The sequence below is a fragment of the Astyanax mexicanus genome, unplaced genomic scaffold (genome assembly GCF_023375975.1).
Source record: "Astyanax mexicanus isolate ESR-SI-001 unplaced genomic scaffold, AstMex3_surface scaffold_46, whole genome shotgun sequence".
In the NCBI taxonomy this organism is placed as follows: domain Eukaryota; kingdom Metazoa; phylum Chordata; class Actinopteri; order Characiformes; family Acestrorhamphidae; genus Astyanax; species Astyanax mexicanus.
In genome coordinates this window covers 550,001-557,500 of record NW_026040056.1, presented here as the reverse complement: position 1 = coordinate 557,500, position 7,500 = coordinate 550,001, and the positions used below count along the sequence as shown (strand labels likewise).

The 7,500-nt window shown below is 46.6% G+C and overlaps 33 non-coding genes across 33 annotated transcripts in view; all 33 read left to right on the top strand.

The window, feature by feature from the left end:
- The first annotated feature begins 92 nt into the window (after positions 1-92).
- LOC125795354 (5S ribosomal RNA) lies at positions 93-211 on the top strand. The gene has a single exon (XR_007434346.1). It is a non-coding gene; the product is annotated as a 5S ribosomal RNA (ribosomal RNA).
- A 110-nt stretch (positions 212-321) lies between these two features.
- Positions 322-440, top strand: LOC125795353 (5S ribosomal RNA). The gene has a single exon (XR_007434345.1). It is a non-coding gene; the product is annotated as a 5S ribosomal RNA (ribosomal RNA).
- Positions 441-550: 110 nt separating this feature from the next.
- Positions 551-669, top strand: LOC125795352 (5S ribosomal RNA). The gene has a single exon (XR_007434344.1). It is a non-coding gene; the product is annotated as a 5S ribosomal RNA (ribosomal RNA).
- A 110-nt stretch (positions 670-779) lies between these two features.
- Positions 780-898, top strand: LOC125795351 (5S ribosomal RNA). Its single transcript, XR_007434343.1, has one exon. It is a non-coding gene; the product is annotated as a 5S ribosomal RNA (ribosomal RNA).
- Positions 899-1,008: 110 nt separating this feature from the next.
- Positions 1,009-1,127, top strand: LOC125795350 (5S ribosomal RNA). Its single transcript, XR_007434342.1, has one exon. It is a non-coding gene; the product is annotated as a 5S ribosomal RNA (ribosomal RNA).
- A 110-nt stretch (positions 1,128-1,237) lies between these two features.
- Positions 1,238-1,356, top strand: LOC125795349 (5S ribosomal RNA). Its single transcript, XR_007434341.1, has one exon. It is a non-coding gene; the product is annotated as a 5S ribosomal RNA (ribosomal RNA).
- Positions 1,357-1,466: 110 nt separating this feature from the next.
- On the top strand, positions 1,467-1,585 carry LOC125795347 (5S ribosomal RNA). The gene has a single exon (XR_007434339.1). It is a non-coding gene; the product is annotated as a 5S ribosomal RNA (ribosomal RNA).
- Positions 1,586-1,695: 110 nt separating this feature from the next.
- On the top strand, positions 1,696-1,814 carry LOC125796144 (5S ribosomal RNA). The gene has a single exon (XR_007435136.1). It is a non-coding gene; the product is annotated as a 5S ribosomal RNA (ribosomal RNA).
- Positions 1,815-1,924: 110 nt separating this feature from the next.
- LOC125795346 (5S ribosomal RNA) lies at positions 1,925-2,043 on the top strand. Its single transcript, XR_007434338.1, has one exon. It is a non-coding gene; the product is annotated as a 5S ribosomal RNA (ribosomal RNA).
- Positions 2,044-2,153: 110 nt separating this feature from the next.
- Positions 2,154-2,272, top strand: LOC125795345 (5S ribosomal RNA). The gene has a single exon (XR_007434337.1). It is a non-coding gene; the product is annotated as a 5S ribosomal RNA (ribosomal RNA).
- Positions 2,273-2,382: 110 nt separating this feature from the next.
- LOC125796099 (5S ribosomal RNA) lies at positions 2,383-2,501 on the top strand. Its single transcript, XR_007435090.1, has one exon. It is a non-coding gene; the product is annotated as a 5S ribosomal RNA (ribosomal RNA).
- A 110-nt stretch (positions 2,502-2,611) lies between these two features.
- Positions 2,612-2,730, top strand: LOC125795344 (5S ribosomal RNA). Its single transcript, XR_007434336.1, has one exon. It is a non-coding gene; the product is annotated as a 5S ribosomal RNA (ribosomal RNA).
- Positions 2,731-2,840: 110 nt separating this feature from the next.
- Positions 2,841-2,959, top strand: LOC125795343 (5S ribosomal RNA). The gene has a single exon (XR_007434335.1). It is a non-coding gene; the product is annotated as a 5S ribosomal RNA (ribosomal RNA).
- Positions 2,960-3,069: 110 nt separating this feature from the next.
- On the top strand, positions 3,070-3,188 carry LOC125795342 (5S ribosomal RNA). Its single transcript, XR_007434334.1, has one exon. It is a non-coding gene; the product is annotated as a 5S ribosomal RNA (ribosomal RNA).
- A 110-nt stretch (positions 3,189-3,298) lies between these two features.
- On the top strand, positions 3,299-3,417 carry LOC125795341 (5S ribosomal RNA). The gene has a single exon (XR_007434333.1). It is a non-coding gene; the product is annotated as a 5S ribosomal RNA (ribosomal RNA).
- Positions 3,418-3,527: 110 nt separating this feature from the next.
- On the top strand, positions 3,528-3,646 carry LOC125796322 (5S ribosomal RNA). The gene has a single exon (XR_007435314.1). It is a non-coding gene; the product is annotated as a 5S ribosomal RNA (ribosomal RNA).
- A 110-nt stretch (positions 3,647-3,756) lies between these two features.
- LOC125795340 (5S ribosomal RNA) lies at positions 3,757-3,875 on the top strand. Its single transcript, XR_007434332.1, has one exon. It is a non-coding gene; the product is annotated as a 5S ribosomal RNA (ribosomal RNA).
- A 110-nt stretch (positions 3,876-3,985) lies between these two features.
- LOC125796335 (5S ribosomal RNA) lies at positions 3,986-4,104 on the top strand. The gene has a single exon (XR_007435327.1). It is a non-coding gene; the product is annotated as a 5S ribosomal RNA (ribosomal RNA).
- Positions 4,105-4,214: 110 nt separating this feature from the next.
- LOC125796084 (5S ribosomal RNA) lies at positions 4,215-4,333 on the top strand. Its single transcript, XR_007435076.1, has one exon. It is a non-coding gene; the product is annotated as a 5S ribosomal RNA (ribosomal RNA).
- Positions 4,334-4,443: 110 nt separating this feature from the next.
- LOC125795339 (5S ribosomal RNA) lies at positions 4,444-4,562 on the top strand. The gene has a single exon (XR_007434331.1). It is a non-coding gene; the product is annotated as a 5S ribosomal RNA (ribosomal RNA).
- A 110-nt stretch (positions 4,563-4,672) lies between these two features.
- LOC125795338 (5S ribosomal RNA) lies at positions 4,673-4,791 on the top strand. The gene has a single exon (XR_007434330.1). It is a non-coding gene; the product is annotated as a 5S ribosomal RNA (ribosomal RNA).
- A 110-nt stretch (positions 4,792-4,901) lies between these two features.
- Positions 4,902-5,020, top strand: LOC125795336 (5S ribosomal RNA). Its single transcript, XR_007434328.1, has one exon. It is a non-coding gene; the product is annotated as a 5S ribosomal RNA (ribosomal RNA).
- Positions 5,021-5,130: 110 nt separating this feature from the next.
- LOC125795335 (5S ribosomal RNA) lies at positions 5,131-5,249 on the top strand. The gene has a single exon (XR_007434327.1). It is a non-coding gene; the product is annotated as a 5S ribosomal RNA (ribosomal RNA).
- A 110-nt stretch (positions 5,250-5,359) lies between these two features.
- Positions 5,360-5,478, top strand: LOC125796009 (5S ribosomal RNA). The gene has a single exon (XR_007435001.1). It is a non-coding gene; the product is annotated as a 5S ribosomal RNA (ribosomal RNA).
- A 110-nt stretch (positions 5,479-5,588) lies between these two features.
- On the top strand, positions 5,589-5,707 carry LOC125795334 (5S ribosomal RNA). The gene has a single exon (XR_007434326.1). It is a non-coding gene; the product is annotated as a 5S ribosomal RNA (ribosomal RNA).
- Positions 5,708-5,817: 110 nt separating this feature from the next.
- Positions 5,818-5,936, top strand: LOC125795832 (5S ribosomal RNA). Its single transcript, XR_007434824.1, has one exon. It is a non-coding gene; the product is annotated as a 5S ribosomal RNA (ribosomal RNA).
- A 110-nt stretch (positions 5,937-6,046) lies between these two features.
- On the top strand, positions 6,047-6,165 carry LOC125795333 (5S ribosomal RNA). The gene has a single exon (XR_007434325.1). It is a non-coding gene; the product is annotated as a 5S ribosomal RNA (ribosomal RNA).
- A 110-nt stretch (positions 6,166-6,275) lies between these two features.
- On the top strand, positions 6,276-6,394 carry LOC125795332 (5S ribosomal RNA). Its single transcript, XR_007434324.1, has one exon. It is a non-coding gene; the product is annotated as a 5S ribosomal RNA (ribosomal RNA).
- A 110-nt stretch (positions 6,395-6,504) lies between these two features.
- On the top strand, positions 6,505-6,623 carry LOC125795962 (5S ribosomal RNA). The gene has a single exon (XR_007434954.1). It is a non-coding gene; the product is annotated as a 5S ribosomal RNA (ribosomal RNA).
- Positions 6,624-6,733: 110 nt separating this feature from the next.
- LOC125795331 (5S ribosomal RNA) lies at positions 6,734-6,852 on the top strand. The gene has a single exon (XR_007434323.1). It is a non-coding gene; the product is annotated as a 5S ribosomal RNA (ribosomal RNA).
- Positions 6,853-6,962: 110 nt separating this feature from the next.
- Positions 6,963-7,081, top strand: LOC125795330 (5S ribosomal RNA). The gene has a single exon (XR_007434322.1). It is a non-coding gene; the product is annotated as a 5S ribosomal RNA (ribosomal RNA).
- Positions 7,082-7,191: 110 nt separating this feature from the next.
- LOC125795329 (5S ribosomal RNA) lies at positions 7,192-7,310 on the top strand. Its single transcript, XR_007434321.1, has one exon. It is a non-coding gene; the product is annotated as a 5S ribosomal RNA (ribosomal RNA).
- A 110-nt stretch (positions 7,311-7,420) lies between these two features.
- Positions 7,421-7,500, top strand: part of LOC125795328 (5S ribosomal RNA) — a 119-nt gene continuing 39 nt past the window's right edge. Inside the window, exon 1 of the ribosomal RNA XR_007434320.1 lies at positions 7,421-7,500. This exon is cut by the window's right edge and continues 39 nt beyond it. This is a non-coding gene — a ribosomal RNA (5S ribosomal RNA).

The following is a 7,500-nucleotide window of genomic DNA, read 5'->3' as shown; positions in this document are numbered from 1 at the left end:
TTACCATGGTCTTGTTATACATTACTAGTTTGTTATCTGAAACCCAACATAGATGAAGTTGCATAAGTAGTCTTGATGAGAGCTCTGCAATGGCTTACGGTCACACTACCCTGAGAACGCCCGATCTCGTCTGATCTCGGAAGCTAAGCAGGGTTTGGCCTGGTTAGTACTTGGATGGGAGACCACCTGGGAATACCAGGTGCTGTAAGCTTTTCCCCTCTTGCTTCCATTACCATGGTCTTGTTATACATTACTAGTTTGTTATCTGAAACCCAACATAGATGAAGTTGCATAAGTAGTCTTGATGAGAGCTCTGCAATGGCTTACGGTCACACTACCCTGAGAACGCCCGATCTCGTCTGATCTCGGAAGCTAAGCAGGGTTTGGCCTGGTTAGTACTTGGATGGGAGACCACCTGGGAATACCAGGTGCTGTAAGCTTTTCCCCTCTTGCTTCCATTACCATGGTCTTGTTATACATTACTAGTTTGTTATCTGAAACCCAACATAGATGAAGTTGCATAAGTAGTCTTGATGAGAGCTCTGCAATGGCTTACGGTCACACTACCCTGAGAACGCCCGATCTCGTCTGATCTCGGAAGCTAAGCAGGGTTTGGCCTGGTTAGTACTTGGATGGGAGACCACCTGGGAATACCAGGTGCTGTAAGCTTTTCCCCTCTTGCTTCCATTACCATGGTCTTGTTATACATTACTAGTTTGTTATCTGAAACCCAACATAGATGAAGTTGCATAAGTAGTCTTGATGAGAGCTCTGCAATGGCTTACGGTCACACTACCCTGAGAACGCCCGATCTCGTCTGATCTCGGAAGCTAAGCAGGGTTTGGCCTGGTTAGTACTTGGATGGGAGACCACCTGGGAATACCAGGTGCTGTAAGCTTTTCCCCTCTTGCTTCCATTACCATGGTCTTGTTATACATTACTAGTTTGTTATCTGAAACCCAACATAGATGAAGTTGCATAAGTAGTCTTGATGAGAGCTCTGCAATGGCTTACGGTCACACTACCCTGAGAACGCCCGATCTCGTCTGATCTCGGAAGCTAAGCAGGGTTTGGCCTGGTTAGTACTTGGATGGGAGACCACCTGGGAATACCAGGTGCTGTAAGCTTTTCCCCTCTTGCTTCCATTACCATGGTCTTGTTATACATTACTAGTTTGTTATCTGAAACCCAACATAGATGAAGTTGCATAAGTAGTCTTGATGAGAGCTCTGCAATGGCTTACGGTCACACTACCCTGAGAACGCCCGATCTCGTCTGATCTCGGAAGCTAAGCAGGGTTTGGCCTGGTTAGTACTTGGATGGGAGACCACCTGGGAATACCAGGTGCTGTAAGCTTTTCCCCTCTTGCTTCCATTACCATGGTCTTGTTATACATTACTAGTTTGTTATCTGAAACCCAACATAGATGAAGTTGCATAAGTAGTCTTGATGAGAGCTCTGCAATGGCTTACGGTCACACTACCCTGAGAACGCCCGATCTCGTCTGATCTCGGAAGCTAAGCAGGGTTTGGCCTGGTTAGTACTTGGATGGGAGACCACCTGGGAATACCAGGTGCTGTAAGCTTTTCCCCTCTTGCTTCCATTACCATGGTCTTGTTATACATTACTAGTTTGTTATCTGAAACCCAACATAGATGAAGTTGCATAAGTAGTCTTGATGAGAGCCTTGCAATGGCTTACGGTCACACTACCCTGAGAACGCCCGATCTCGTCTGATCTCGGAAGCTGAGCAGGGTTTGGCCTGGTTAGTACTTGGATGGGAGACCACCTGGGAATACCAGGTGCTGTAAGCTTTTCCCCTCTTGCTTCCATTACCATGGTCTTGTTATACATTACTAGTTTGTTATCTGAAACCCAACATAGATGAAGTTGCATAAGTAGTCTTGATGAGAGCTCTGCGATGGCTTACGGTCACACTACCCTGAGAACGCCCGATCTCGTCTGATCTCGGAAGCTAAGCAGGGTTTGGCCTGGTTAGTACTTGGATGGGAGACCACCTGGGAATACCAGGTGCTGTAAGCTTTTCCCCTATTGCTTCCATTACCATGGTCTTGTTATACATTACTAGTTTGTTATCTGAAACCCAACATAGATGAAGTTGCATAAGTAGTCTTGATGAGAACTCTGCAATGGCTTACGGTCACACTACCCTGAGAACGCCCGATCTCGTCTGATCTCGGAAGCTAAGCAGGGTTTGGCCTGGTTAGTACTTGGATGGGAGACCACCTGGGAATACCAGGTGCTGTAAGCTTTTCCCCTCTTGCTTCCATTACCATGGTCTTGTTATACATTACTAGTTTGTTATCTGAAACCCAACATAGATGAAGTTGCATAAGTAGTCTTGATGAGAGCTCTGCAATGGCTTACGGTCACACTACCCTGAGAACGCCCGATCTCGTCTGATCTCGGAAGCTAAGCAGGGTTTGGCCTGGTTAGTACTTGGATGGGAGACCACCTGGGAATACCAGGTGCTGTAAGCCTTTCCCCTCTTGCTTCCATTACCATGGTCTTGTTATACATTACTAGTTTGTTATCTGAAACCCAACATAGATGAAGTTGCATAAGTAGTCTTGATGAGAGCTCTGCAATGGCTTACGGTCACACTACCCTGAGAACGCCCGATCTCGTCTGATCTCGGAAGCTAAGCAGGGTTTGGCCTGGTTAGTACTTGGATGGGAGACCACCTGGGAATACCAGGTGCTGTAAGCTTTTCCCCTCTTGCTTCCATTACCATGGTCTTGTTATACATTACTAGTTTGTTATCTGAAACCCAACATAGATGAAGTTGCATAAGTAGTCTTGATGAGAGCTCTGCAATGGCTTACGGTCACACTACCCTGAGAACGCCCGATCTCGTCTGATCTCGGAAGCTAAGCAGGGTTTGGCCTGGTTAGTACTTGGATGGGAGACCACCTGGGAATACCAGGTGCTGTAAGCTTTTCCCCTCTTGCTTCCATTACCATGGTCTTGTTATACATTACTAGTTTGTTATCTGAAACCCAACATAGATGAAGTTGCATAAGTAGTCTTGATGAGAGCTCTGCAATGGCTTACGGTCACACTACCCTGAGAACGCCCGATCTCGTCTGATCTCGGAAGCTAAGCAGGGTTTGGCCTGGTTAGTACTTGGATGGGAGACCACCTGGGAATACCAGGTGCTGTAAGCTTTTCCCCTCTTGCTTCCATTACCATGGTCTTGTTATACATTACTAGTTTTTTATCTGAAACCCAACATAGATGAAGTTGCATAAGTAGTCTTGATGAGAGCTCTGCAATGGCTTACGGTCACACTACCCTGAGAACGCCCGATCTCGTCTGATCTCGGAAGCTAAGCAGGGTTTGGCCTGGTTAGTACTTGGATGGGAGACCACCTGGGAATACCAGGTGCTGTAAGCTTTTCCCCTCTTGCTTCCATTACCATGGTCTTGTTATACATTACTAGTTTGTTATCTGAAACCCAACATAGATGAAGTTGCATAAGTAGTCTTGATGAGAGCTCTGCAATGGCTTACGGTCACACTACCCTGAGAACGCCCGATCTCGTCTGATCTCGGAAGGTAAGCAGGGTTTGTCCTGGTTAGTTCTTGGATGGGAGACCACCTGGGAATACCAGGTGCTGTAAGCTTTTCCCCTCTTGCTTCCATTACCATGGTCTTGTTATACATTACTAGTTTGTTATCTGAAACCCAACATAGATGAAGTTGCATAAGTAGTCTTGATGAGAGCTCTGCAATGGCTTACGGTCACACTACCCTGAGAACGCCCGATCTCGTCTGATCTCGGAAGCTAAGCAGGGTTTGGCCTGGTTAGTACTTGGATGGGAGACCACCTGGGAATACCAGGTGCTGTAAGCTTTTCCCCTCTTGCTTCCATTACCATGGTCTTGTTTTACATTACTAGTTTGTTATCTGAAACCCAACATAGATGAAGTTGCATAAGTAGTCTTGATGAGAGCTCTGCAACGGCTTACGGTCACAGTACCCTGAGAACGCCCGATCTCGTCTGATCTCGGAAGCTAAGCATGGTGTGGCCTGGTTAGTACTTGGATGGGAGACCACCTGGGAATACCAGGTGCTGTAAGCTTTTCCCCTCTTGCTTCCATTACCATGGTCTTGTTATACATTACTAGTTTGTTATCTGAAACCCAACATAGATGAAGTTGCATAAGTAGTCTTGATGAGAGCTCTGCAATGGCTTACGGTCACACTACCCTGAGAACGCCCGATCTCGTCTGATCTCGGAAGCTAAGCAGGGTTTGGCCTGGTTAGTTCTTGGATGGGAGACCACCTGGGAATACCAGGTGCTGTAAGCTTTTCCCCTCTTGCTTCCATTACCATGGTCTTGTTATACATTACTAGTTTGTTATCTGAAACCCAACATAGATGAAGTTGCATAAGTAGTCTTGATGAGAGCTCTGCAATGGCTTACGGTCACACTACCCTGAGAACGCCCGATCTCGTCTGATCTCGGAAGCTAAGCAGGGTTTGGCCTGGTTAGTACTTGGATGGGAGACCACCTGGGAATACCAGGTGCTGTAAGCTTTTCCCCTCTTGCTTCCATTACCATGGTCTTGTTATACATTACTAGTTTGTTATCTGAAACCCAACATAGATGAAGTTGCATAAGTAGTCTTGATGAGAGCTCTGCAATGGCTTACGGTCACACTACCCTGAGAACGCCCGATCTCGTCTGATCTCGGAAGCTAAGCAGGGTTTGGCCTGGTTAGTACTTGGATGGGAGACCACCTGGGAATACCAGGTGCTGTAAGCTTTTCCCCTCTTGCTTCCATTACCATGGTCTTGTTATACATTACTAGTTTGTTATCTGAAACCCAACATAGATGAAGTTGCATAAGTAGTCTTGATGAGAGCTCTGCAATGGCTTACGGTCACACTACCCTGAGAACGCCCGATCTCGTCTGATCTCGGAAGCTAAGCAGGGTTTGGCCTGGTTAGTACTTGGATGGGAGACCACCTGGGAATACCAGGTGCTGTAAGCTTTTCCCCTCTTGCTTCCATTACCATGGTCTTGTTATACATTACTAGTTTGTTATCTGAAACCCAACATAGATGAAGTTGCATAAGTAGTCTTGATGAGAGCTCTGCAATGGCTTACGGTCACACTACCCTGAGAACGCCCGATCTCGTCTGATCTCGGAAGCTAAGCAGGGTTTGGCCTGGTTAGTACTTGGATGGGAGACCACCTGGGAATACCAGGTGCTGTAAGCTTTTCCCCTCTTGCTTCCATTACCATGGTCTTGTTATACATTACTAGTTTGTTATCTGAAACCCAACATAGATGAAGTTGCATAAGTAGTCTTGATGAGAGCTCTGCAATGGTTTACGGTCACACTACCCTGAGAACGCCCGATCTCCTCTGATCTCGGAAGCTAAGCAGGGTTTGGCCTGGTTAGTACTTGGATGGGAGACCACCTGGGAATACCAGGTGCTGTAAGCTTTTCCCCTCTTGCTTCAATTACCATGGTCTTGTTATACATTACTAGTTTGTTATCTGAAACCCAACATAGATGAAGTTGCATAAGTAGTCTTGATGAGAGCTCTGCAATGGCTTACGGTCACACTACCCTGAGAACGCCCGATCTCGTCTGATCTCGGAAGCTAAGCAGGGTTTGGCCTGGTTAGTACTTGGATGGGAGACCACCTGGGAATACCAGGTGCTGTAAGCTTTTCCCCTCTTGCTTCCATTACCATGGTCTTGTTATACATTACTAGTTTGTTATCTGAAACCCAACATAGATGAAGTTGCATAAGTAGTCTTGATGAGAGCTCTGCAATGGCTTACGGTCACACTACCCTGAGATCGCCCGATCTCGTCTGATCTCGGAAGCTAAGCAGGGTTTGGCCTGGTTAGTACTTGGATGGGAGACCACCTGGGAATACCAGGTGCTGTAAGCTTTTCCCCTCTTGCTTCCATTACCATGGTCTTGTTATACATTACTAGTTTGTTATCTGAAACCCAACATAGATGAAGTTTCATAAGTAGTCTTGATGAGAGCTCTGCAATGGCTTACGGTCACACTACCCTGAGAACGCCCGATCTCGTCTGATCTCGGAAGCTAAGCAGGGTTTGGCCTGGTTAGTACTTGGATGGGAGACCACCTGGGAATACCAGGTGCTGTAAGCTTTTCCCCTCTTGCTTCCATTACCATGGTCTTGTTATACATTACTAGTTTGTTATCTGAAACCCAACATAGATGAAGTTGCATAAGTAGTCTTGATGAGAGCTCTGCAATGGCTTACGGTCACACTACCCTGAGAACGCCCGATCTCGTCTGATCTCGGAAGCTAAGCAGGGTTTGGCCTGGTTAGTACTTGGATGGGAGACCACCTGGGAATACCAGGTGCTGTAAGCTTTTCCCCTCTTGCTTCCATTACCATGGTCTTGTTATACATTACTAGTTTGTTATCTGAAACCCAACATAGATGAAGTTGCATAAGTAGTCTTGATGAGAGCTCTGCAATGGCTTACGGTCACACTACCCTGAGAACGCCCGATCTCGTCTGATCTTGGAAGCTAAGCAGGGTTTGGCCTGGTTAGTACTTGGATGGGAGACCACCTGGGAATACCAGGTGCTGTAAGCTTTTCCCCTCTTGCTTCCATTACCATGGTCTTGTTATACATTACTAGTTTGTTATCTGAAACCCAACATAGATGAAGTTGCATAAGTAGTCTTGATGAGAGCTCTGCAATGGCTTACGGTCACACTACCCTGAGAACGCCCGATCTCGTCTGATCTCGGAAGCTAAGCAGGGTTTGGCCTGGTTAGTACTTGGATGGGAGACCACCTGGGAATACCAGGTGCTGTAAGCTTTTCCCCTCTTGCTTCCATTACCATGGTCTTGTTATACATTACTAGTTTGTTATCTGAAACCCAACATAGATGAAGTTGCATAAGTAGTCTTGATGAGAGCTCTGCAATGGCTTACGGTCACACTACCCTGAGAACGCCCGATCTCGTCTGATCTCGGAAGCTAAGCAGGGTTTGGCCTGGTTAGTACTTGGATGGGAGACCACCTGGGAATACCAGGTGCTGTAAGCTTTTCCCCTCTTGCTTCCATTACCATGGTCTTGTTATACATTACTAGTTTGTTATCTGAAACCCAACATAGATGAAGTTGCATAAGTAGTCTTGATGAGAGCTCTGCAATGGCTTACGGTCACACTACCCTGAGAACGCCCGATCTCGTCTGATCTCGGAAGCTAAGCAGGGTTTGGCCTGGTTAGTACTTGGATGGGAGACCACCTGGGAATACCAGGTGCTGTAAGCTTTTCCCCTCTTGCTTCCATTACCATGGTCTTGTTATACATTACTAGTTTGTTATCTGAAACCCAACATAGATGAAGTTGCATAAGTAGTCTTGATGAGAGCTCTGCAATGGCTTACGGTCACACTACCCTGAGAACGCCCGATCTCGTCTGATCTCGGAAGCTAAGCAGGGTTTGGCCTGGTTAGTACTT